Source organism: Camelus ferus, chromosome 15, assembly GCF_009834535.1.
Source record: "Camelus ferus isolate YT-003-E chromosome 15, BCGSAC_Cfer_1.0, whole genome shotgun sequence".
NCBI classification, from domain to species: Eukaryota; Metazoa; Chordata; class Mammalia; order Artiodactyla; family Camelidae; genus Camelus; species Camelus ferus.
In genome coordinates this window covers 36,655,153-36,682,827 of record NC_045710.1, presented here as the reverse complement: position 1 = coordinate 36,682,827, position 27,675 = coordinate 36,655,153, and the positions used below count along the sequence as shown (strand labels likewise).

Sequence of the window (27,675 nt, the reverse complement as noted above, 5' to 3'; positions counted from 1 at the left end):
TCCTAGTGCTTCTGTGGTAATTGCTGAGTTTACTTGCCTGTTTCACACTCCTGCATTGTAGTCATGTAGATGAGACGCGTGTTAGCACACAATGGTAGCACACAGTGGGTGGCAGCCGTGTTTACCATCACTGTTAGGTTTAACGTCTATCTTGTTTTCAGAAGTAAACGTATTTCTGATTTGAGCTCAAATCAGGTATGCATTCCCTCCCTCTCTGTTTCTCTCTTTCAACACACACACACACACACACACACACACACACACACACACACACACACACACACACACACACACACACACACACACACACACACACACACACACACACACACACACACACACACACACACACACACACACTTTGCAATAGTAGATGTCTTGGAAACAAGAGCCTGTGATGTTATAAAAGTTTCCCCAAACTGATGACCTTGTCTTTATCCACTAGCTTCAGACGAACATAAAGGAGTTTTGTGTGGAATTGTTACATGACATTGATGCACTCTACAAAGAAAGCTCTTGGCAAATAGTGCTTAAAAAGAGTGGGGAAGGCAATGATGCAGATAAGATAAAAGCAATATTTACTTCCACATATTTTGGAGCACAAACCATTTTGGGATCTTTATCTCTACAAACTCATAGTAGATCAGTACACAGAAATGTTCAAGGCACTTTCATCTACATTATGTCATTTAATCCTATGACAGACCCGAGAAGTGGTAAGATCTCCATTTTTAGATGACGGAACTGAAGATTGTGGACTAAAAAAGCTTCAGGGCAGGTCATGAGTGTCAAAGGCAGTCCTCACCCCTTTGCTTCAAAAATGCCCTTACCCAGGAAAAATGACTAAATGGTGGTGTGGTCAGGGATACAATTATTTTATTAAACTACTTGGTGAATTAGGTTAGAGGTGTTCTGTTTTCTTATTTTGTGTTTTCCTAGAGAAACATGCCAGAGAGCCATGGGAGAAATACTTGGATGTGCTGGGAGGTATTTCAGGGTATTATTGGAATCTCTGGTCAGAGCAACGAGAGCACGTGGTGGGCGCCTTCATGGAGCTCTCCAGAGATGCAGACGGGCAAGAGATTTCTTTTGACATCTCTTCTCAGCTTTATTAAGATAATTCCCCCCTTTTCTTACTTTCCACAGATGTTTCCCCAACAGTGAGAGTAATAATGTTAAAAACAGCAATGCTGCCCGCAGCTGGAAACGCATTCATCTTTGCACATCACACTTGCTGCACTAGTCGCGGAGGGTGGTTCTGTCACCTTTAATTAAAAGCACACAAACAAAAAACAAATGAAGACATTCCCTTAAATGATTTTAGCCCCATGTCCTATTTCACTGCTCTGCCTTTAAGCAGATTGACTTACCTAATTTGAGGGAACATTGGTTTATCATTTGTAATTCTTATGCAGACATTAATCAGTATAATTAAAATATGGTAGCATCTGGATGTTAAAAGCACAGGTGGGAAGCATTAGTGTGGAAGACAAAAGGAGGGCAACTGTCATACAAACTCTGCCACCACCCCCCACACACACAGAGATATGCCTCAGATCAAAATTGAAACTGTTTTTAAGTAGGCAGAAGAATAGTCTTGCCAATTCCTCCACAAGGACTGTCTAAATCCTATAATCTTACTTGTCTTCAACTTGATGGGGCTATAATGGTGTAGAGGTAAAGGAAAGATCATTATTCTTCATTTGTTCCATTTATGAAATTCTGTCCAAAAACCCACCTGCCATGTCAGCAGGTGCTGAAGAAAAGTGCACTCAGAGCTTCCCTCCATTCCTCTCCTCGCCGTTGGTAGGTCTTCAAAGTGCGGATGCAGCCCTTTGTAGTCTGGCATTTAAATTGAGCCAGTTTGTTCCAGAGGTGAGTAAACCCGATTTTGTGGTGTCATTTTTGAGGAGCCCGTCTTCATTTAGAGACAGCATCATGCCACCCTTTCTATATTACATAGATGGCTCTCATGATGCTCACAGGCAGTTTCCTGATATTATAAATTGTGTTGATAACATAAAGGGTTTATATTTTTTTACAAAATCTTGGATTACTAACATCCCATCCCAGGATTCCTTGAGTCTGTCTGTACCGTTGTTTTCATTCTGCTCATCCTGACATCTCTTCCTCCCACTCTGCCTATTTGGCAGTTTCTGTGTGCAGAGGGAAAGGCCTGCCTGTTCCAGCTGATGCAGGAGGAGGGAGGGGGTGTGGCTGTTACACGGCACAGGGAAGCAAGGCAGACAAGGAACAGACTTGGCTGTGACACAGCCTCCAGGAACGAAAATAAATTTCAGGGTACAGTAGGCATTGGACAACAGTTTGGCTGATCCAGTCACAACTCTGGAATAGTCTCCTCAGAAACAAATGCCCCTCACTCCTTGCTCTACAATTCCCTGATGCAAGGAGTTCACGTATCGACTGCTTCATCCTCCGGAGCTCCCCACTGAAAGCTCCCTCTGGTCTTCTCTCTACTTCACCATTGCTGCTTATTCAGGACTTTCTATTACTGTTTTTCTGACTGTCTTCTCTCTGCATGTTCCACATCTTTTAACAAAATCTTCCGTACTAGTCTGCTTAGACTGCCGTAACAAAATACCACAGAGTAGGTGCCTTGAACAACAGAATTGATTTTCTCACAGTACCGGAGGCTGGAAGTCTAAGATCCTGGCAACTATCAGGGTTGGTTTCTGTTGAGATGTCTCTTCCGGCTTAAAGACAGCCGCCTTCTCTGTGTGTCCTCACAGGGCCGCTGTCTATGCTCTATGTGTGCAGAGGGAGGGAGATGGAGGTGGAGAGAGAGGGTGAGAGCGAGTGCGGAGAGGGCTCCGGTTGCTGTCTCTCCCTCTTGTAAGGGCACTGGTCCTGTCTGAGGAGGGCCCCTTCCTTAAGAGCTCATTTAACCTTCATTATCTCCTGAAATACAGACATAGTGGAGGTGAGGGTTTCAGCGCATGAATTTGATGGGGACACAATTCAGTTCTTAATACCCTCTGCTGGGTCTCCTTTTCCTGTGTCCCAGGAGAAGGGATGTCAGGATGTGTACAGTGTCCCTTCATGGGCCCTCCTGTCCTCACTGTTACTGTCTCCTTTTCCTCAGGTGGCCCTCATCATATCTTTTGGACCTGTTTTATTAGTCCCCTGGTGTGTTCTCTTCTATGATCTTAACCCCATTCCATCCTTCACAAGCCCGCCTAAAAGGTAAATGTGATTTTGTCACATGCCTAAAGCCTTTTGATGCCTCATGACCTAGGGGTTGAACTTCCAGCTTTGTCGTATGCGTGCATGGTCTTCTGGGATCTCTTCAGCATCACCTTTTTCTCCTTGCCCCAAGCTTTCAGTCTTAGTAATTATGAACTGCTGTGCTTTTTCACACTCAGCATGCTTTTCCAGGCCTCTTTTTTCTCCACCTGGAACACTCTTCTCATTCTTCTTTTCCAGGATCACTCCTGTGCACCTGTTGTTCTTAGTACCACCTCCTTCAAGACTTCAGTCCCTAGAAACTGAGTAACGTTCCTCTCTGCTCCCAGAAGACCATGTATACATTTATGTCCTAGGACTTCTGATGCTACAACAAAAGCGCTTATTTCTGCACCTGACCCTTTGACTTCAATGTTACAAGGAGTTAATTTCTTCAGAGTCTATTTGTGATTCATTTTATATCCCAAGTGCTTTGTGCAATGCCTGATAAATGGTATACACCCAGAAATATATTAATTGAAGAAAGTTTAAATCAATCTCTCTTTCTTCTCCCCCACCACACACACACACACACACACACTTATACATACACTCACATGCACATACAAAGTCTTGATTCACAAAATCTCTGTTGGATTACATAGATGTTATTTTCCAGAATTTTGCCAGGTTTGAGATCTCAGCTGGAGATGTGCTTGACCTGATTCTGTGAAGCTTTGAATATTTGTTACTTGTGCCTTCAAGAAAAGTGGAAGATATTCTTTAAATACGGAGCAGGGCGAAGGGCAGATGCAGGATAAGGAATAAGGAGCAGACCAAGTTTCCTACCAGCTTTCTGGCCTGGGTGAGTAGGTGAAGTGGACAAATACATTGGCCACAAATAATAGCTACTTTAGTGCTGTAATTTCTGTCAAAGGATAGGCCAAGTGAAGGGATATGAATATGTCTGTGGGGGACTGGTGGTTCAGCATGCGTTATTTCTGCTCTTGGAAAAGAAGCACCATGGTTATGTGTGAAGAACAATGAACTCCTTTGTATATTACCAGGTGATTTATGTGGCTAGTGTATTAGAGAGAAATATGCTCTAAATAACAATTCACTGTGAATAGTGGTTACAATGTGGAAAAGAAGGTAGAGATTGCTATTCAAATGGAACTTATGCCATCCCTTTTCCCCATAGATTTGTTGCTGTGCTTGTGATTTATCTGGAGGATTCAGAGAATGAGAATGTCCAGGGCAAAATAGCAAAGACAGCCTGATCTATGATTTTGTTTTATTCTCTACGGATATGGGCTTAGCCAGGAGTACAGCTGAAGAGTTTAAAGAGTCACAGACTGAGAGCCTAAGAAAGCCCCAGTAGGTGCCAGAGTTAGCCCAAGGGTCCCCGTGCAACCAAGATCATCAGCTGCATCCCCCGTTACCTGAATCCCACGCTGGCTGAGAACCAGGAGATGAGGCTAGTCTTTATTTGATAGTTGGGTTGGCTGAGAATTATTTCAGCAGTTTGTGATGTAGGCTCTGGGGGAATAAGCACTTGGCTGAAATTCAGGGTCAGCAGAGGCAATGTAATACTATGAAAACTGGCCTTTTAATACCAGGATTCAAGCCCTGGATTCATTGTTTCCTACATACATCATCTTGAGCAAATCACATAATTTCTCCAAAATTCAATGTCCTCATCTGTAAAATGGGCACAGTGATAATAACAGAATGGGATGGTGGTGAGAAGGAAACAAAGCTTTCCTTCTACATCCCCAAAGTGCTAGTCTCAGAAAAATAATAGAAATTGCAAAAATGTGTAGGTTAACTTGTACAGAGTGCTCTCTTCCCCCCCCCCCCCACCCCCAGTTATTGTTCAGTGGCTTTGCCTTTGTAATAGCCACTGTTCATTAGTTGGCCTCCCTCTTTATTCACCATCATTTCTTTAACTATAACCTGTTTTTTCTTGTTTAGAATCTCTGGAAAGGGACCTGAGACACTAGTGTCAGATTTAAAAGAACCAACTGTAACCCAGGGAGAAATGATCAAATGCTGGAGAGGAAGGCCATGTAGCCCGCTGTCCCCCGGGAATATTTTAGTACTCTTCCTGTGCTTCAGAGTTTTTTGTGTATAGATAAACAGTATGTTGTAGAGTTTTATAAACTATACAACAGTATTTTTTTTGTGTGGTTCTTTCTTAACACAATATGTAGAATTGTAGAAATAAAAGAAGTTGTATCATAAATGATGCAGTCCAACTTTAGGAATTCATCAACCCTTTCTTAATTTTTCTTCTGATTTTAAAAATAACCTATAATTTGAATAAAGCCATAACCAATTTCTCATTGGAGTTAGATTTTGAAAGGCTTCTTTCATTTAGCATCTATCCTCTTATCCTCTAAGTCAAGAAAAGAAGACATTTTGCATTTAATTGTACACAGAGGGAAAGTGTCAAAGAGAATATGTCAACTTACTGACCTTGTTTTAGGTGGTAGTAATAAAAGTAATGACATTTATTGAGCACTTCCTGTGTATCAGGCACTGTCAAAAGCACTATATATCTCTTAATTCAGTCCAACCTTTCACCAGATCTGTGAAAATGGAGTTAATATCCATCAGTGTTTCCATTTTACAGCAAAGGGACCTTAACAAAGTTACTCGGCCAAGCACACTGAACCAGATTTGAATGGCAGGAGTTTGGTCTCGAGCACACTCTCTTAACTAAAATGCTAAAAAGCTTTAAAAAAAAAAAGTACAAAAATTTTCTTAGATTAGTTTATTTTCTCATCGTAGTAGGAGAACTTCATATTTTAAAGAATCCTACAGAGAATTGTTTTATAAGGTGAAAATTCACTTTTTACTGAAGCTTTTAAGAAAGTACAGTTTTCAGAAGTCAGTTTAACCAGGACCCACCTTTCATTTATTCTCTGCGCGCTGATATGTTTTTGTTACGAGGGTACACAGTTACACAGGGTGAATCAGGAATGAAGCTTGAATGCTGAATGCCCTTGATTCACTCTTCTTCCTTCCACTGAAAAATCTTTTATTCTCTTTCTGCATGTTCAGGAATAACTGAAGACAATTGTCTGTGAGTCATTTAAACTTCTGTGTATCTACGCAAGACACAGACTGACCTTTTTCTCTAGACTGTCATTACGAGCAAGTTTTACCATGAATGTCCTTGAAACGTAGATTGTATCTATGGTTTTTCCTCCCATGTACATACACTGTCTAATATAATAAAAATAACATTTTGCTTTGGAGCAAAGGGCAGGAATGTTTACTCCCGTTATAAATACTGGGGCTCTATTAAGCTCTGAGTTCCTCTCCTTTAACACAACCTGCTGTGTGTACAGGGCCCACCTAGCTCTCTTTGTGTTACCCTGTGGAAAATGGGGTCAGAGAACCAGCACCAAAAAAAAACGCTGATACTCTGGCTACTGCTTTTGCTGCAAATAACGGACTATCCTTCATCTCTGACCTAGAAATCAGCATTCCTGAAACTGCAGTCTTGTTAGCTCTCACGCTGGATACAAATCTCAGTGTCTGTACAGTCCTTGAGACTAATTATGCACAGAATCCCCAGTGCAAGCATGTCTCCTTGGGTAGTATGAACCAGGTATTACAAGCAGTAAAGAGGAGCAAACCCAGAGGATGGTTACAGAAAAACAAACATGAAAAAGCATCCAAAGTGGACTGGTTGCATTTTAATGGAACATTAGTCATATCACGTGCACAAACAGTGAGTAATAAATTTTAAAGCCTGCCACTTAGTTAGCATTCAAAGAAAAACAAAAATGAAGGAAGTAAATAAAATGTTACTTTCATATAATGAATAGGAAAAATGATCAAAATTTAAGTATCAAACATTGACGAGAACATGAGTAGAGTAAAGCTAACCTGTTGATGATGGAATGAAAATTAGAATAACCTTTGGCAGCCAGTTTCAAACAGCCCAGTAATCATAATTCTGGAATTCATTAAGTAAATAATCAGAGGTTTACATAATTGCCTAGAAAGATGATCATGGCATTGCACACAAGAAAATAAAAGTTACCTGGATAAATAATAATACAAACAAACTGATGAACATTGTAAACTGACTATAACTCAATAAAATAAAAAATAAAATTAAAAAAAAGAATACCTGGCTACTAGTTTGAAATTTAAAGAGAAACATATGGTAAGTTTGAAGTTAAATTATTACTAACACACAAAAAGAATCTCAAAAATAATATCATGGGGGTTTGATATTCAAGACATATAACAAGATCAAGACCGGTAGATCAAAAATTTTGTATCCATAAAAAGTTTCTTATTAAAAACACATGATATTAGTAATTTAATTTCTGAAGTCTGGCTAATGAACCTTATGGACATTTCTTATTTCACACAATGTTTAATACATAGTTTGTACTCAATAAATGGTGATACCATTAAAAAAAAAACTACATAATAGTATACGTGGGAGCCATTAAAAATTATATTGTGGAGTATTTAATGTTATTTAAGGTTATTCAGCTATATTGCTAAGTGGGAAAAGCACATTACAGAGCAATATGTATAAAATGTTCATTTTTAAATTATAAACGTCTACTATATATATACAGACATAGTCTTTTTTACTTTAAAATTAATTTTATTTTATTAGGATATAATTGGCATATAATACCATATAAATTTAAAGTGTACAATGTGTTAATTTGATATATTTCCATATTGCAATATGATTACCACTGTAGCAGTAGCTAACATATCTGTTACATCACATAATTGTCATTTCTTTTTGTGGTGAGAACAATTAAGATCTAGAATCTTGGCAGCTGTGAAGTTTATAATACACTATTGTTGACTATAATCACTATGCTGCCCGTTAGCTCTCCAGATATAGTCTTGAAGGACAAACATCAAAATGTTGATAGCTCTGTAGTGGTAGAATTATATGTGGTCATTTTGTGTATTTGCACTTTCAAAAAATTTCTAAAAACATGTGTTTCATGTATAATAAAATGTTTCATTTTTAATCAATAGGGACTCTACTGTACTATTTGCCAGTTTAAAAGAAATTTTTTAAAATTTAGGTTATCCATGTCACCTGTTGTAATGAATGAACATTAGCATTTTGCATAAATACATGCAAGTGTACGAGGATGAGGAAACTGTAGCAGGATATTCCTGAAGCAGTTTCGACTTGTCAACATTGAACATATCCACCTTTCAAGTCTCTCTTTGTTAATATTTCTCCTACCAAGATCCTAGGAATCTCTCAAAATTATCTCAAATTCCATCTCCTTTATCACTTTCATTAAAACCATTTTAATGTCTTTCCACCTTACTTTTGTTAACTCCAGTAGCCTTTCTTGTTTATCTCTTCTTACCAAGGTTCTACCTGAGAATACAATTAATTGTTTGCTATCATTATGCCTCATATTGTTAATATTGTTATTATAAACAATGTGTTTCCTAAAGTTAGACAGCACTCTTACTTCATAATCTGGGGCAATACCTAGCACAGTAGCAGACTATTCAAAGCCAATTAGTAAATTATAAGTAAATTCAGCACAAATTAGAGGGAAAAGGCTTTCCTAGTTGATACCATTTCTTTCTAGTTTGAAAACACTGGGCTTGGTGAATTTCATCTTTTTTTTTTTCATTGTGTCCTTTGAGTGAAGAGAGACAGACGCACCTGTAATGACTCATTGTTTTTACACCCTCAGTCCCTGTGGATCAGACATGATTGTCAGCGGCAGCTGCTTCTGATGCCATTAAATGTGTGTGAGGAGTTTGTTAACTGATTGTATTTCTGAAGTTCATCAAGTGTGAAAAAAAAGAGGTGTCTAAAATCCTACCCTCTCCTTCCCAGTTGTGTTATTAATAACACAGTACATAGGTCCTGTGACAGGATTATAGGGAAAAAATGAAAATGATAGTATTATCTAATATTTGTATAAATTTGTCTACATTTTAAAACATTTTCACATTCAGGCTTCTATCCCTAGAGTAACCCAAAGAGATCAGTAAAGCCAGCATTATTATCCCCTTTTAATAACTGGAGAAACGAGACTCAGAAGTTATTTGGCCCCAGCCCTAATCCTCAGCCCTGCATTCGTATTTCATTGCACTGCTTTTCTGACCCTTGTAGATGTCTATGGGTTAGAACTCAGTCTTTTAAGATATTTAGATACTATAAAATATTTTAAAATATTTTTTTTAATAACAATGTCAGGTATTTAATGTTTCCTCTTCTGATGTGCTTGTAATGCCAGACAGTTGGATATAGAATAGAAAGCTTTTGTTCTGCAGTATTTGGTTTCCAAAATGGTTTTAAAAGCTTTGTAGATGCTGAGTACCTGTTACTAGTCAACATGGGCTGGGCCCCAAAGGTCAGCTTGTTAAAAGTTACCAGGAAAATTTTGTTGCAACCTGTAAGCCTTTCTAAAAATCAACTCTCTGTCTTGCAAAAGCCTCCCGTGCTATGCTGGTACATTCATAGTAAACTAACTGTAAAATGTTTGCTTTCAGGCATTTAACCATGGCAAATTGTATCCCATAAATATTTTTACTTGATTTTCTATAACCCACTTAAACCTCATATCCCATTTGCTAAAAGAAATTAAAGGTAATATTACATAAAGGCAATTTATTTCTTGGAGACTTTTCTTGGCAGTTAATTTAAGCAATATATAAAATCCAATAATAATAACTGAATCTCTACTCTCTGTACAGATATTCACCACCAGAGAATATACATCATTTGAAATTGTTACCTTTGTCTGCAAGCATGCAAATGATCTTCTATCTTTGAAAGCCAATTCTTAGGGGAGAAAATTGGCTGGTAAAGGATTTCCTCAGACAAATACAAGATGAAATAAATGGTCATTTAAATCTTTGATTGCAGCATATAGTTATGTGCTTTCAGACATGGTGTTAGATTGTATTTCCGTTTCCTTCAGTGAGATTAGGACTGATGGGCGCTGGCCATTGGGGCTGCAGAATATTGGATTCTAACAGTGGAATGTGGCAAAGGTATAAACACAGCAGAAAAGTTCTCCCAGTGCCATAACTAGAAGTGACCTGGGGACTTGTGGGTATGGCTTCATAAAATGAAACATGGGCTTTACTTGGACTTTCATATTATTTTAAATGAAATATCTGTTCACATGAGTACTCTCTGTGTGTGTGTGTGTGTGTGTGTGTGTGTGTGTGTGTGTGTGTGGTGGACTTGGTAAAAATTGTTGCTCTCCAGTTGTTGATATGCAGGGATGTTTAGTCAAATGGAAAAGTTGCGATTAGTGAGGGGCTCAACAGCTTGATACAGTATTTTAAGCATCATGAATATTCCAAAATGATGGATCAGGGTCCTGTAATATAAAGGTATATCTCCCTTTCTACGTTCTTGACATTCTTAACAAATACTGAACCCATATTAATGTTACCTATAAATGATAGCATTTAAATCTACTTTAATCCAGCAGATAAATGTATCATTTGAAATGTGTGGACCAAATAATTTCATAAAGTAAATCATTCTCTGAAATACATTTGTAAGTCTTAATATTTTACATCCAAATTTTATTTCAAAATTTTATGTATATGTTTTTCTTGGAATTGTTCAAACTTGTGTCTAATGATCCAACAGAAGTTGGAGTGTGAAGGGACATATGTTGTTCTCAGGACTGTCAAAATGACAGTCTGTTTGTTCCTGGTATTATTTTAAATGACCCATTATGCTTTGAGTCCACAGTAATATTTTGGAGTATTTACTTCATCTTGGATTTTAAACGTCTAGAGGTCAGAGACTGTGAAGCTTTCCTATTACAGTGCCAAAAACCAAACCACACCCAATTAAGCGACACGCAAATGAATGTTCAGAGATAATGATTCCCATTCCAACGGAAAAGTGAACTTGGGGATGTATGTTTATGTGGAAGGGTTGACTTTTAAACAAGAGATTATAAAGACACCAAAATGTTTGAGTTGAGACAAAAGCACAAACATGTAAACACTGTGACAAAGAATTTTTGGTGGATGAAGTTTTTTACTTGGAAAGATTTCTCTGTAATAATAGTGACTGCCTAAACAGAATCCTGAGACTAATAAATCAGCCTTTGTATCTTTAATGGCAGAGCTCAATGAGTCGTCTTTATACTTTTGTTAGTTATCTGCAAAGCCGTAAATATGGAAATTTAGAAATTCTCAAAGCATGTGCTAATGGAACAATAAGAACTCTAACACTTGATTACTAACCATCAAGTAGTTATTTTTAAGATCATTAACGAACATCGGAGTACAAGGAAACTGCTATAGAATCTAAATTCATAGGGTGGTTGAGAAACAAATCTAAAGAAAAGATGAGATTATCTCAGGGGAAGAAATTCTTAGAATGGCACAGAAGCAAAGGAAATACAGTATGGGTGAGATTTTGGCTGCCCTCTGGGGCTTCACACAATAAGGAAGAAAGATTCTCTTTGTCATCGTTTGAGAATCATATTCTTATGGGAGTGCTGTGTATTAACTGATAGACTACATTATTCGATGTCCTGGAAAGAGACTGAAAAGTAGAAAAGGAAACACTTCTAGCACACAGGGAATCAGACCATCACGGAGCTATGATGAGGCGAATTATATTGTCTGTTTACATTTCTATTTAATTTGTGCTTAAGCAGGGAATAAGGTAGGGGAGAGGGGAGGCAACATTCTTGCACATAGGAATTTGTATGCTAATAGTGAAGACAAGGCAAGAAAGAAAATACGTAATCAACGGGAAAAGATGTATGAAGTTGTGTTTGTTGTTTTGTCTCTGATTTTGTTTGCTTGTTTTAGTTTAGATAACAGAAAGGTGGTTTAGAAAGTTCATTGGTGATTCAGAATGGGGAGAAAAAATACCCTTGATGTATAATGGTTTTCATCATGACAAGAATTTCATAAATGGTGAGACTGTCTGTGGATGAGATGAAAGCGATGTATCCAGATTGTCCATATGCTCTCATGAAGAACTAGGACTTGAGTCATCAGAGTTCCAGGGCAGCTTGACGGTCTGCTCTTTCAAGCCAGGATTCTTATAAACTGGAATTCTGTTACAAAATACGTGTTAAATGCATGCCATTAATCAGTTGACTACTTATATACCAGTTTGAAGTAATTTACAGTTCCCTTCGTGATATTTAAGTTTTGTATAACATATGCCGTACACTTAGTAGAAATTGCATGAACTTTTTAAAAAAATTTTTTTCAAGGGGAATTCACAATCAGCTAAAATACAGCCTCAGAAGTAAACATGTACATTTTTAATGTGTCATACATACACAACTATTATTTAGTGCTACTTCAGAGAATTCTGTAAGGTTAAAGAAATTGAAATAAGATGACAAGCATGCTATTCAAATGTATTAAATATCCTCAAATCAACCTATTTAAAATGTATTTAATTTTCTGCCTCAACCTATTCATTTGAGTTGCTTCGGTACAGATATTTGGCAGTCTTTTAGTAAGTTTAATCTCAATTTTTGTTTAAGAATACTTCTTTAGAATTGATGAAATTTTAATATGCAAAGAAATATTTTTCTGTAAGCCAACAATATCATTAGAGAAAATAAGCATGATGTGATTTTTGAATCCTCTGCTTCAATTCATGTTGGTCTTTATTGTATTCTAATTGAATATGTTAATCAGGTAGTCAGAGGGAAAAGGTGTAGGCTGATTTGAAGGTGAATGTAGCAGCCGGGCAGTTTGGGGGTTACCTTACCTAGGTAGCCTAGATAATGAAAATGGCCAGTGGCGATTGACCGGCTCTTTGGCAGTGTTCTGTCACAGCCTTTGTGTTGCTTGTGGTGAATGAAAGATGTTTGTGTTGAGCAAAGTGTGACTCCAGCTGTGTGACCAGGCTCAGGGCCATGGAAACTCAACCTTGTCCTTCCCTCTGCCAGAAGAGCTCAGTTTAGAACAAGTGGCCTGGAAATCTTTCCCCTCATCGCTTCTTCCACCCCCCAACTCCATCCCACTTGGGTTTTGAGGTCAAAAAACAGGCCAATTTATGTAGTGAGCTCATCCCCTGAAAGGTGAAGGGATTTGCACTTGCAGCTTCTAAGAGCACAGGATTAGCTTGGGAGCTCACTGAGCTTAGCTACTTCACTGCACCAGTGTTTCAGATTCGGCTTTTATTGATTCTCTCTTATGAAACATTCTGGAAGAGGTGGAATTCTGCTATGGGTGGTGCAGGTCATTTATTTCAGGCCTTCTATCTGGCAGCTTTGTTGTTGTTTTTTTCCCCATTCATTTCCCTCTTCTGCAAAGGAAGAGGAATACAGGTTTGTGAAAACATTTAGCTCCTTATATCCTTTCTGTGTCTCATTGGAAAGTAATAATAAATGTCAAGAGCTACAGATGAAGAAACAAAGCAAAATATAAGATCTGAAGAGAGATCATTTGGACTAAGGTTGAGGGAGTTGAAGAAAAAAATTAATCCGAAGGAGAAAGGGTTTTTGCAAAGAATTTGCAAAGAATAGTGGATTGGGGTTTGGTGCTAACAAGAATGGAGTTGAAAAAGATGGAAATATTGTAGAGTTCAAGTTGCTATAATATTATAGAAGCAAGAAATATTCTCATGGGTAAAGGAAATGAAGTAGGTGAAGTACCTGTATTGTAGCTTATTACTGGGATTTAATAGTACCTTTCACTAATAAATTTCCTGCGAGAATGGAGCAGAGAAAGAAAGTGCTGTCTTCGTCTTGTCAAGTAATCGCACTACTTTTTATTTGACAATAGAAAGACAAGGCGTCCCTATCGTTCCTGTTTGTAGGGCATTGAATTTAACCTCCTCGTGCTTTGTTCAACAGAACACCTACAACCTATGGACGTTAGCTCAGTGCAGATATACGCTACCTCACGCTGCGCTTTCCCTCTTGAACTAGGTAGTTTTTGTACACGGGAAGTTTTCACAGTGTGGACATCAGCCTGTATTTGAGGGATGGTATTAGGGATATGGGAAATTCGAAGGCTGATCAAGGATGGGTCAGGACAAATTAGGCCTTCTTGTCAATAATCCATCTCCCAGTGTATCTTTGTATCTTTCCTAATGTACTATTCAAATTCTTATCTCTAGGGTTTGGTTTTGTCTCTTGCTCAACTGGGCCTAACTTTTTTCTTCTTTATTCATTCAAATGAATAGACATGGTTCAAATTCTTCTCTTAGCAGCTTCTCCTGACAGTTTAGCTCACACTGAACTTTTCTTTCAACTCCTGTTTTCTTAAAAACATCATGTATTTATTTCCATCTAGGCAACCAAATTGTTTCTTGAGGACAAAGTTTATTTTATTCATTCTTTTTTTTTTTCATTCATTATTTCATTGTAGGTTCTTAAGCAGCTGAGTAGTATTGGGATTTTGTATTTTGGGAGAATTATTGTAACAATAATATATACTGTGAATGGAATGGGTAGATGGAGATAGAAACTAAAGACGTTCAGAAAGTGTCTTTTGGTGATTTTCTTTGTTTTCTCACGTAATCTCCCACCACTATGCTTCCAGGATGAAGGAACACCATCCTTACATCTCTTTAGAGCAATCTGTAGCCTCTTTTCCTTTTCATGTCTATCTCAGTCAGCTCTGAAATCGCATTGTCAGTCACTTTGTTGATGCTGGTGCCTGATTCAGTTCAGCAGAGATTTCATGAATGTCCCCTGTGTGCTGGGAGTGAGATAAGTACCAGGGGTTCACATGAAATTAAGACATATTCCCTGAAGCCTAGGGTCTAGACTACACTTTACCCTGGAGCTATATTTGAGAGTACTGTGGGTGTGCATGGAATATCTGAAGGACTGATAAATATTAAAGTAAAAATTATTTACTTCCATTAGCACGTATTGCTAAATGTAAGCTAGAAACTTCACTCTACAGATGTCTGCTGCTCTGGAGTATCGAGCATTTACCTACAGTTAACGAATGGACTGAATTCATTTCCCACAATCGAGAGTGTAATTTAATTCAAAACGATGATAGTTGATCTTCACTGAAATGTGCATCTCTATACTCCAGCAAGAGCATGATAGATGTGTCTAGAAATTAATCATGGATTCAAGCAATGGCAAAGTCCATATTAAGATGGGTCCCAGGCCACATCTGAGCTGTCCTGTGGGATGCACCCTAGTCTAATATAACTGGTGGATCAATAGCTGGAAAAATTTTTTAGTAGAGCCAGCTTTCCCTATGCATCTTTATAAATCCTGCTATGCTTGAAAGAAAAAAAATTATTTATACATCTATTAAAAGATATGTAAGTATATATACACATATTCAGACATGTAGCTATAAAATATTACTCTACTAATGTAAAAATAGGTCCTATCTTCTGAGACTGATCATTAACGATTTAAAAAAATTGTATAGACACCCTTAGATTTTGCTAAACTTTGCAGTGTTTTTATAATTTTATTGCCCTGACAAATCTTGTCCACCTGTCAGGGCACAACAGAACCAACTGGCATATGTTTCAAAGCAGCTGTTAATGGCAGCATCTGATTGAAAGGTCTGCAGTAGATGTACAGGAAGTACAAGTGAAGAAGCACTGCCACAGAATACAAATGCCCTTTATTAGTGACTTTCCGGCTGCCTTGGCTTCTAACCCCCATAGCAGACACTGCAATTCCCAGACATTATTTGCTCAGCGTTGGATTTGGATTTTTTGATTTCTGAATTCTCTGCATGGTGCTGAACTAATTTTTCTTTATTTTGTCTGGGCTGTCAATTTTTGACACAGGATGGTCGTGTTAATTTCCCATTTCTTCCCCAAAGCAGATGCCCAGATTTTTCAGTTTCATGGCAATAATTTTTGAAGGCTTTACAAAAGTATAAATTTTCTTTATCATCATAATAGGGCATGACAAATGGTCCTAAAGGATCAGGTAGAATTTCCTTGTAGCTCAGTGAGTTGGTTGTAATCAGGCTGTTTCCAGGCAACGTGTCCCATGGTTACTGGTTTCTTACTGTGTCTAAAGCTGGAATCTTATTCTGCATTGGGGTGAGAAACCTTGGGAAAATAAATACAGAGAAAGTGATTTCTCACTCTATCTCTTTTAAATGAACCATCCTGTGCATTGTTTTTGACTATACTTATCCTACATTTGCATTTATAAAAAGGTATACTGCTTCTATGAATAGGACTCCCGGAGAAACCAGACCTTGCCCTCGGGGAATGATGTTAGTGCGCTAGAGACAGCAGGCTTCCTTGCTGGAGTTTAAGGCAATGTCTGTGATTGAGTCAGATAACCCATCTGTGATCCTATAGGCTTGCTTTGGCCTGTTGTTGCTTAACTGTAGATTTTAAGGGCTGCCTTCTAGAATTGGAAGAGATACCTTTTGTGCTGCCGAAAGCATGGATACTTGAGTGGTGGTGTGGGAAAAAAGGAAGTTTCTAAAGCAGAACCTGGAAACCATAGCTCTATTCCCTAGCGTTGCCAGAGCCTCATAAATTGATGTGAAAAAGCAACATATTTTTTTTCTGTGCCTGTTCTTAGGAAAACATGAGCTGTTAACACTTGCCACCCGCTCTATTTTCCAGGAAGCTGGATAGCTGAGACCATGTCCTAAAAATCCCAAGAGAAGCTTTGGTCTTCAAGTTCGGACCACTTGTGGGTGTGTTGTTGTTGTTTGTGGTGATTGTTGCTTTACCAGCTGAGATTCCCGAATCCAAATGCATTTTGGGAATTGGATAAGGGAGTGGCTGTAGGGTGTGAAACTAGCCATGGACTCTCAATATGGGATAATCTTAACTAGGGTGTGAACTTCCCACATGGAGATTGCCACTGACCCGGCAGAAACCAGCCATCTCTTCCTCATAAAATCTCTGAGGATACTGCTCATCACTGAATCCTAGAGACTTAGAGCTAAAAGCGGCATTGGAGTCCTCCTGGGCAAATGCTTTTCCTTTATAAGAAGAGAAACAGAAGCCTAAATAAAGTTGGCTCCTTGTCTGAAGTCATCTGTTAGTTATTTTTTTCTACTAGTTACCATTTTCAACTAAGATTTGTACCTCCTTATCTCTGAGTTCAGTGCCCTTTTCATTAGAACATTTCATATACTTCTTACACTTGGCTAAGAAATAGACTGCAGAGAATCTCATATAATGGTCTCAACATTTCTTCCTTGCATGGAGGAAACAACCACGTTAGATTTATGAGAGAAGGAGTTTGAACACATTTATGAAAGTGCACAGTCTCCAAGGTTTGGGCAGAAATCTGTTTAGAATTAGAAATACAGTTAGTGTTTTTATAATTTGTCTTTTTATCAAAAAAATGGAGAGTATGATAAATTATAAGTCAGAATTACACCACCTGATATAATTTAGCACTCACAATTATAAATCTGAATTCTTCTATTGTTTCTTTAGTGTGCTTCTATATATTTGGGCATGTTTGTAATAAAACAAATATTAACTACATGCCCCTATTTGTATTACCTGTTTGGCCCACAGTTAGAATGCATTAATAATGTAAATTACATCGCATAGGTAAATTCACATAAACTCAATGTATGAAAATCTGGATGCATTATTCAGGGGATTATTCATTTTAAAGGAGTATTTATTGTTTAGTAAAGACATATACTGCAGCATTATAATACATTCAGAAATTTCCCGGTCTACTGGACTATGACCTTCTCAAGGGCAGGAACAATTTTCTGTTTGTACTTGCATTCCAAGTGCCTTAGCACAGTATCAAATATCTAGTAGTCACTACATTAACGTTCTTTGAATTGTCAGATACAAATTCTCTCTGCCAAATAAACATTTACAAGGACAGATTGATTTGGTAAGCATTTTTTGGAAAATAAGTATTAACAACATTACACAAAATACTGGGCATTTTATTTAGGAGTTTGAGATTTGCAAATGTTAGCCACTATATATAAAAATAGATTTTAAAAAACCAGGTTTCTTCTGTATAGCACAGGGAACTATATTCAATATCTTGTAATAACCTTTAATGAAAAAGAATGTGAAAATGAATATATGTACATACATGCATGACTGGGACATTGTGCAGTACACCAGAAACTGACACATTGTAGCTGACTGTACTTCAATAAAAAATAAATAAATAAAATAAAATTAATTCATTCAATCTGCAGTCAAGTTTACAATTTAGTGGGGAGAGAAGATATAAAAATGTTTAATTACAGTACGAAGTACTAAGTGTAATAATACAGATGCATTATTGTATAAAACCAGTTAAACCAGTACATTAAAAAAACATACACAGCCACACAATCTAAGGCACTTTTAAATTTAGTGTTTAAGGCAGATGCTGTTATAATGTCCATGCATTTCTCCCCATGGCTGTGACAGTTGTGCCGTTTCTCAAGGTTGACTAGGCAGGTCCTAAACAACTTTCCTGGACAAATGCCTTCAACGTGTAGGGCTCCTTGAAATTAACTGATTTAGTTGCCCAAATTCTTACGTTAGTCAAAATCAGAAATCTTTCATCTAGTCGCTGTATTCAAGGTATTTTCATTAATTTTACTTTTACTCGTATGTTTTTAAATGGTTTCCCTGTTTCTGAAATGGCTTCATATGAATACAGGTATTGGTTCATTCCTTTAGAGAAATCTCTAAGTACTGTTTGTTTTTTTCAGATATGACTTTTGCTAAGTGTTTAGTAATGCTGGACTTTCTACCTCATCCAATATGACAGCCCTAATAATCTGCATAACTGCACTGGAGAAACAATGCAACTCCAATAATTGACTCTGTTTGGTGACCATGGTGACTCATCTTTGTGGATTTTATCTACCTGTAGGAGTTTATCCAAAAGATGCTCTTAAAACATTCATAGGTGAGGTTGGGCAGCAACCAACCATGTTAATTGATGTCATTTCATTCTATGTAGAATTAATCTCAACATACTCCATAATTAACCCTAGAAGTATTGTGGAACTTCGTTAAATCCTGAAGCCTTGTTTGATTTCTAAGGAAACTTGTAACCCAGTTTTGCTGACTCTCCCCTATCCACCCATGTGAAGTCTCCTGCCCTCTGTTGTCGCTTCACTCGAGGATATTGCCAATCCCTGGGGAGGAAGCTTTTTAAAAGTGGAAATGTGGGGGCTTTCTTCCGAGATTCAGTATTTTAGTATTGACCAGGATATGCATTTTTGTGTTGTATTCAGGTGCTTCTGATATAGGAGCTTCTAAGATCACGATTTCAGTTCCCTTACCCCCACCCCACCCCATCCATGTAAGCAGCACCTCTGCCCATAAATCATGGGGAAAATGCTTAGCCAGGCATGTCAAAGCCCATTTCTATTCTTGCTGATGGATGGGAACTTCTCTTCCCTTGTGCTCCCTAATTTCTGAAGTTCTTGGAAGAAATATGAAAGCAATATATTCTTTAAAAAGCCGTTCCCTCTTATGAATCTTCTTTTAAAATGAACGCAGTTGTGACTCATGACAGTTGAGAGTTTCGTTGTAGCACATGAGCTCGAATTGTCTAACTATCTGCCCAGATACAAAAGGCCAGGTCATTCAAAAGTTAGTTCCTCTCCTATGTATAAAACCAGTCACTGAGACTGTTAACTTTGGTTTCTCACATGATCAATGGCAACACATTACTTTTAAGATATCGCTGGTTTACATCAATTTGCATGTCAGCACCTTTCCATTCCTGTCTCACAATAGCTGCTGCTCTGTTGAGCTTCTGAAAGTTTAACACTTGCTGGCTCACTGTTTTTATTGTTGTTTTCACCTGCTTACCTCCCTGTTCCCTGACTCTGATACTCAGATTTTTATGAGATACTTACAAGGAGCATGACTGAAAGTGCAGGTGCCTCGCTATTCTGGATATGCGTGTCTTCCAGCTGGCTCTGTTGGTACATGTAGAAGCCTTGGCTGTAACTGCATTTGGTGTTCTGTGTGCACTCTCTTCAGTTTCCTTCTCCCTCAAGCATGCACACAGTTCACCGGCCTTCAGTGGATACTAATACATTGGGAGGAAATCTCCTCCCTGCTTCCCTGGAGTGGAGATGACGAGGGACAAGGAGAAGTGAGAAAAGACAGACACGCACCTAGGGGGTGATACTTTTCCTTTCCTGGTGACCACTTGTGCTTGTCTTCCATATGTCTTTGAGAGGAGTTCCCTTCCCTTCCCTCCCCTTCCCTTCTTTTCTCTTCTCTTCTTCTTCTCCTTCTCCTCCCCCTGCTTCTCCCCCTCCTCCTCTCTCAGCTCCATTTCCTCATTTTCTCTAACCTTGTAGAGTTATGCTACATTCCAGAAAGTAAATAAATGTTTTAATATAAATTTTATTTTATAATTTAATATATTTAATAATATAATTTTGTTATAAATTTATTTTAGTTTAAACAGAAAGTTTTTTTTCTCAAATTAACTCTTGTGCTTCAAATGCCCTGCAAGATAGTTAAATTGCTTTCAAAGAATTTATCTCTTAGTTGGTCAGAATAGTTTTCACAGGAGCTGTTCCAATACCTGTTCCATCCCCCAACCATATCTCAACTTGAGATGAAATGAGGTGAAGCAGGAAGTACCAGGTGTCTCCTTTGTTTGAATAACAACAATAGCAACTTACAGACATTGAACTTTGAGGGAAGGTTCTCTGTAAATTTTATAAATATGTGATTAGTAGATTCAGCAGGAACTATCACAGGTGTGCTACTCTTGGAAGATGAGAGACTTATGTCTCTCATTTACTAAAAAATGAAGACTACAACAAATCAGCTCTCGAACATTCTGGCAACTTAGTGACCTGAGTTCTGTTGATGTGATTTGATTGTCATATTCATGACACTCATTTATTGCCTCCTTCAGTAAGTTTTTCTGAAGCATCCTTGCAAATAGTGTGTCAGAGTCTCTTTCTCTGTGCACGTGTGCTGTAGAGCAGGATGCCTGGGTCCAAGGACGGTTACTAATGCTGTGACTTTGGGCTGAGTGCTCAGCTGCTCTGATTCTGTTTCCTCATCTGTAAAGTGGATGTAATGATAAGCATATTACCACATAGGAATTTGTGTGTGTATGTGACAATCATGTGGAAAAGGCATAGCGACTGGTATGTAGTGAATATTCACTACTGCATGTTACTCATTTTCACCTGCTCTGTAGATGGAGGTGAAATAGTCACTGAAGGTTTAAACTCAGCTGTAGAGATTAGTTTCATTGATGCATTTAAAGTATGATTTGGTTGTCATTTGTTCCACTTGGAATTCGTTGGGAACACATTTGCTGTATGTCCTGTCCTCCCATAATTCCATAGGGTCGGCTTTATTTGTTCAGCATTGCTCAGTGGCTGGCACATAGTAGATACTCAATAAGTATACATAAGAAAGGGAGGGAAGGACGGACGAAGGGAGGGAGATAGTCTCTGCTGCTCCACATGCGCTCTTGCCTGTGAATCTCTTCTTGGCCAGTGGAATAAAAGAACCCTGAGAACAGAGAGATACAGACTGAGGTGATGGCAGGGAGTGATGTTTCTTCTTAAAGCAAAAGGAAGTGCTGATGGGTGTGGCTGAGCCTTCACCTTCTCTTTAGTTCTGATGCTTCCCTGGGATGTGTCACATGTCATCTCAGTGGGAGTGTCATTGGAGGGGAAAGTAGGACACTCCTAAGTTCCAAGAGGGATAAGTCGGTTGGAAATTCATCATAATTCAATAAAAAGAGATGTCCCCTTTATTTTTTATGGCAAAATTATTCTGCAGAGGAAACAGCAGGGAAGGCAGGTCGCTAGCTGTTACAGGCTTTTTCATCACTCTGTATAGGAAATCTCATAACTGACTTCATAGGATGAAATATCACCTTCAACAGCAGAGTTACAAGACAAAAGTGGGGAACTCTGACATGTGCTGGAAGAAAACTAATCTCTCTGCCCTCCGTGCCTTCCCTCTTTCCCTCCACAAGTTGGCCACGAAGGGAAATTGGAGATTTATTTCCTGGATATAAAAAGGTTTTAGCTAATTAATTGTAATGCATCAAGTACTTATTAGGCACCAGCTGTAATCATCATCATCATCATCATCATCATTAATTAAGCTCTTATTAGTGTTTTGCATTAATTAAGCTATGTATCTTATATTGTATATGTATTATCCCACTTAGTAGTCACAGAAACCAAGAGTAGTCATCATTATTTCACAGATAGAAAAACCGAAGCCTAGAGAAATTAAATAGGAGTTAAATAGTGGTAAAATAACAGATAGACCCAACCCCAACTCTCTCAGGCCCTACAGTTGAAAACCTATGGTCCAGAGAGTGTTCCAGACAGCCAGGAAGAGAAGTAACTAGTTGAGATTAATTAATAGTAACATCCTATAGCTTTCCATTACAGAAACTAGTCTATTCTCACAGAAACTCAGTGAAGTAAAGAATGATATTAATGATCTTTTTATAAAATTGGAAAAGCTGGCCCTAAATTCATTTAATTTGTGGAGAGTCACAAAACTGCTGAGTGTGAGTTTCATAACCATTCCACTTTGCTGTACTGACTCACTTTACTTTTTCATAGCTTTTTGAAATGTTTTCTCATTCATCCATTCATATATTCATTCAGTCATTACCTAGTGCTAAACATAGTGTTAGAGACACTGTGCATACCAAAAAAAAAAAAAAAAAACAACCAAACAAAACCCGAAAAGCAAAGAAAGAAAGGAAAAAACTAAAACTAACGAGACACGTTCCTTTGCTTAAGGAGCCGATAGTCCAGTGAGATGTGAGATGATGACAGAAGCTAAACAGGTAATTAGTGTGTGATACATTGTGATAAGGACCATGGTCATTTCATGCTAAAGGAAAATAAAAGGAGGTTCCTAAAAACTCTCCAGAAGTCAAAGGAGGCTACTGGGAGGAATTGATAAGGAAAGGGGTCATAAGGAGTGGAAGCTAAGTAGCCCATTTAGTCAGGCAAGGTAGAGCAAGGGTCAGCCAGGAAGGACAGCTCGTGAAAAGCTCTGCAGGACTAACTGGTGCTATTTAGAGAACTGCACACAATGCTGCAGGACAAGAGCTGGCCTGGGAAAGGAGGAGGGGGTCAGGCGATGGGAAGAGAAGGAGCTAGAAAGCTAGGAAAGGTCAGAACAGAAGTTGTAGCCTTTTCCCTCTTGCTGAGAAGTTCAGACTTCACCTGGAAGAGGATGGAGAGACACTGAAGGACTTAGCAAAGGGCTATGACAGAACTGGGCTTGTATTTTCAAAGTTACTCAGCAAGCAAGGTAGAGAATGGATTGGTTGGTTGAGGTCATGGTTAGGAGAATAGGACTGGAGATGGGAAAACCAGTTGGGAGGGTGATAAGTGAGGTATAAGACGTTTCAGAGACTGGGACAGTGCGCGTAAGTAGTGGTGCTGACTGGGAGCACTGAGTCTCACCTCCAGGTAGGGCAGCTGTGGAAGGACTTGCGTACTACACATGCCTTAGCGATTTTGTGTCCCTGTCAGTCCCCCACATATGCACACAATTGAAAATCACTGCTATAATGGACTACGGTATTTTTTGAAGTGTTGAAATGAGATATGTATTTAGGAATTCTCAGAGTTGTTTTTTTTTTTTTTTATTAATTGGATGCGGGGTTGAGAGTGAGGATGGTAAGAGTGCGTGGTGGCTTTGACAGGAAAGGAGCTGCAGAAGAAGAGGTGTTGTGAGTGGGAAGAGGTGCCTGGCAGCAGCTTTATAGATTCCACAGGCGGAGAGATTTCCCTCCTTAGAGGAGTCTTCATAAAGCTGATGGGACTCCGTCTAGGTCTGGGGTACAGGTAAGATTTGACCGGTGGGACAAAAGGAACCAAGAGAAGAGAAGGGCCTAAACAGAGGTCCATAATTGGAACAAATAATGTGTGACTAACACCCTTTTCCATGTACTGTAAAATACAAGATCCCTTCTCTGAATCCCTCTGACAGAGGCTGAGTTCTCTGGACTCTTTCATGCTGATCAAAAGATGTGTTGAAACTCGCCTAATAACTCAGTGAAGGGACAAATCCATTTCCCAAGCTCCCAGTGGAATATTGAACACCAGCTTGAGGCCTTTGAAGAATAATGAATCATAACCATTGACGTGTTTGAGTAGCACAGGATCAGGCTGTGTGCAGTGAGATTTTTAAAAATGACCTATGTGCAGTCGCCACTAAATAGAGTTTCTTGAAGCGTAAACTGAGTCTATGATCTGCTTGTGCAGAAGCCGTAATTCTCCTAGAGGCAGCTTTCTGAGGCTGGTAAGTGGGGAACACCTTTCCTCCAAATAGCCAGTGATGCTAGACATGATCTGCACTCTGATGATCTTTATCAGTTGCTAGCGAAGTAAATGAAAGCCTGGGTCCGTTAGATTGATAGTGATAAACACTGGTCAGGAAAGGTTCCAATTAATTAACAAAACTCTTGGCCATAGTGGTCCCATCTCTGCTATTGACACAGTCAAAGAGCTGAAGCACACTTACCCTCATCTCTTTAACTGAAGCAAAAACAGACCATAAGGGTTTAGTCTGAAACCTACTAATGCTCCTGACACATCAGCTCTTCCATAACTGTGTCTTGCACCTTCACAACACGTTCATTTTCAATGAACTTTCTCATGCACTGTCTGGTTGAGTTTTTCCCAACTATTTGCTTATCTTACCTGATAGATCCAGTAGCTGAGATGCAGAGTGATTTATTGATTTTTTTCCTGAATCACATGTGAAGATGGTGGCAAAATTGGTGACGGATTCCTCATCTAATGCGTCTTGTTTTATGCCAGTATTTTTGATGTATGTAAATTACCCAGAAGCCTAGACTAGGGAGACAAAGTCCTTACGTGGAATGTATCCAAATGCAGAAACTCAGAGCTGTGGGAGTCTCTGCACTCCAGGCTCCCATCAGCGCCACTTCTGACTAGTCAGTAGGATGCTGCGCCCAGTGCACTATGAGATTCACAAATTCTACAGACAGACAGACAGACACAGAAGGGTTTATGTGTTACTAACGTTCTTATCTTGAAATACATATACGTAGGCAACATGTAATTTATCTCTAATATTTCACTACTAAAGGTGACCTATTTATAATGAGAATTATTTATCTATTTACCTATTTTTATTGAAGTATATACTTGATTTAGTGTTAGTTTCAGATGTACAGCACAGTAATTCAGTTATTTTGGGGATTATATTCCATTATAGGTTATTACAGGATATTGAATGTTATTCCCTGGGTTATGTAGTAAATCCTTGTTGCTTATCTATTTTATGTATAGCAGTTTGCATCTCTTAATCCCATGCTCCTAATTTGCCCCCCTCACCCACCCAAGAGAATTACTGAAAAGTGTCTTCTTATGTAGAAGTCCATGGGCACAATGTTGTTTTCGTATTTATGCTTTGCTGAGAATCAATGATTGCTTTTTGTTTTTAGTTTGAAGATAATCCTCATGTTAATTAATAATTTAGAAACCCTTATGCATAGTTTTCTGACACATTCCCTTGGGCCATAATCATTTTATGGGATGGAAACTTGACTCACCAATAGACCTAGTAAATGAGCTTCAGTCTGCCTTGGAAAGAATTCTCATCCTGGAAGAGATCACACTCATATTACCTGATGGTCTTGGAAGCATAGCTTTGTGATTAGTTTGGTGAGAATAGATAAGTGAGAGTTTTCAAAAGTGTTTTAGTTTTTACTTCATGACATGCAGTTGATCTGTAAGACCAGTGTAGACAAAAGGGAGGAAAAAGACTATATTACTCTGGAGACAGAAACAAAGAAATAGCAAGAATGCCACCAACCTAATTCATTTCTGAAGGTTAAGAAAAAAAGCCAGAGTAATGGTTATTTTAAAATAGCTCCTAAGAAAGAAGATATAATCACCCTTTGTATTTTGCTCTTTAATTAGTAAAATTCCAGTGATCAAATGATGGATAAGCCTTTAGCTTTCATTAGCATCTAGATTTCGTCTTTCAGCTAATTAATCTTGGTGACTAGACAGTCAGCCATTAAGTAAAGGTTGGCAGTTCTAAGCATCACGGTTGCAGCTTTGCCGTGAGACGACATGAAGCACAAGAAGAGAACCCAACATACCTGAATTTAGGAAAGGGGCATTTGAACTGAAGTGTTGTGTCTGGTCCTTCTGTTTGTTAAACTATTTCTGCCTTTCTGCCTCTTATTTTAGTTTTAGAGAAACTTGAAGTTCTCAGATGGATAAGAACCTCACTAACCTCCAACTGCAGACCCCGGTCGCCCCTATAATAAACCAATTCAAGAGAGCTGTCTATTCCATTCTAAAAAGTACAGAGATTCCTTCATGCTAGAGAATGAAAGTAAGTGCCATTGTCTTTGCTGCCCATCTCCCTTGTGAGCATGTCAGGAGATGTTATGGGCTGATATTGGAAAGAAGTTCCAGTTCTTGGGAATAGTGAGACCTCAGATGTTGCATACCCTGCATCTAGTCCTGTCCCCTTCAGCTTTTTCTTGGGCATGCCCCGTGAGAGACCGTCAATATTTGGGCACCATTCCAGTGACAAGATAATTGGTAGGTTTGCCTGGTGTTACTCTACCGTGAATATATTTGTGTATTATTTGTGTTATTCAGGTAGTCCTCTACTCAACTGTATTTGATTAAGTGCTTTGTTGAGAACTTTTTTAAAAGAGATATACTGTTATGTGTAATGAGAGATGTAAGGCCTTTTCTGTATTTCTCTAGCAGTTAAGTTCTTTGCTTATGCCAAGTCTGTCTGGTTACAACACCGCTATTAGTCTGCTCTCTTTTTCTTGCTGCACTTTTTCTTTCCCATACCCTATTTTACTTTACTTTACTCTTCCACAGATGTCACCTCTTACGTGCTGGTCTGTGTCTGTGCCATACCCCTTTCTTTATTGATTCAATAACTGTTTCTACTTAACTCAGGTCCCTGAACCTGGACTGAGGGTTCCCTCATTTCTGTGGAATCCTGTTACTCAGTGTAGTTCTCTGCATGTGTAAGAGACACTATTTGTCTCCACCTACTAACACTTAAATCCAGAAATCCTGTCATTCAGTAGGAAAAATATTGACTTCAGTGTGTCACTAAGAAAACCATCCCATTTAGAAACAAAGCACGGTTTCTCACATTAGGATGCCATGCTCCTTTTCTTCAAAGCACTCTTTAGCCACAGCAACACAGCCATTTCTCAGACTGCCAGCCAAAGATTAGGCTTTCAGGTTTAACACATAAATATGCAACAGGTATAGATTATTCTTAACATGACATAATACTCATTGATTTTATTAGGAACCAACAAAAAGTGCTCTGAGGAGGAAAGTTAAAAAAAAGAATCTACAATTCCAACACTGCTAAATCTTGATTTTGTGTCCTAAGCTTTTTATGTGTATAATGTAAACCAAAAATTTTGAGATCTCGTCGATCTTAACATATCAGAATATTTTTCTCTTTCACTAACTCAGAGGCTCAGAGCCTCTTCGTGAACATTCAGCAAGGCGAATTAAGTAGGATTCTTCTTTCTTATCTCACCCTGTTCTGTTCCTTGCCATCCATCTAGATAC

General features: G+C 38.5%; 1 protein-coding gene and 1 long non-coding RNA gene across 31 annotated transcripts in view; both read left to right on the top strand.

The window, feature by feature from the left end:
• Window positions 1–27,675, top strand: part of NRXN1 (neurexin 1) — a 1,021,444-nt gene that overhangs the window by 222,597 nt on the left and 771,172 nt on the right. The window lies entirely within an intron of this gene.
• On the top strand, window positions 1,660–25,997 carry LOC116668977. Its single transcript, XR_004326321.1, has 4 exons — window positions 1,660–1,669; window positions 8,106–8,112; window positions 22,903–22,910; window positions 25,363–25,997. It is a non-coding gene; the product is annotated as an uncharacterized LOC116668977 (long non-coding RNA).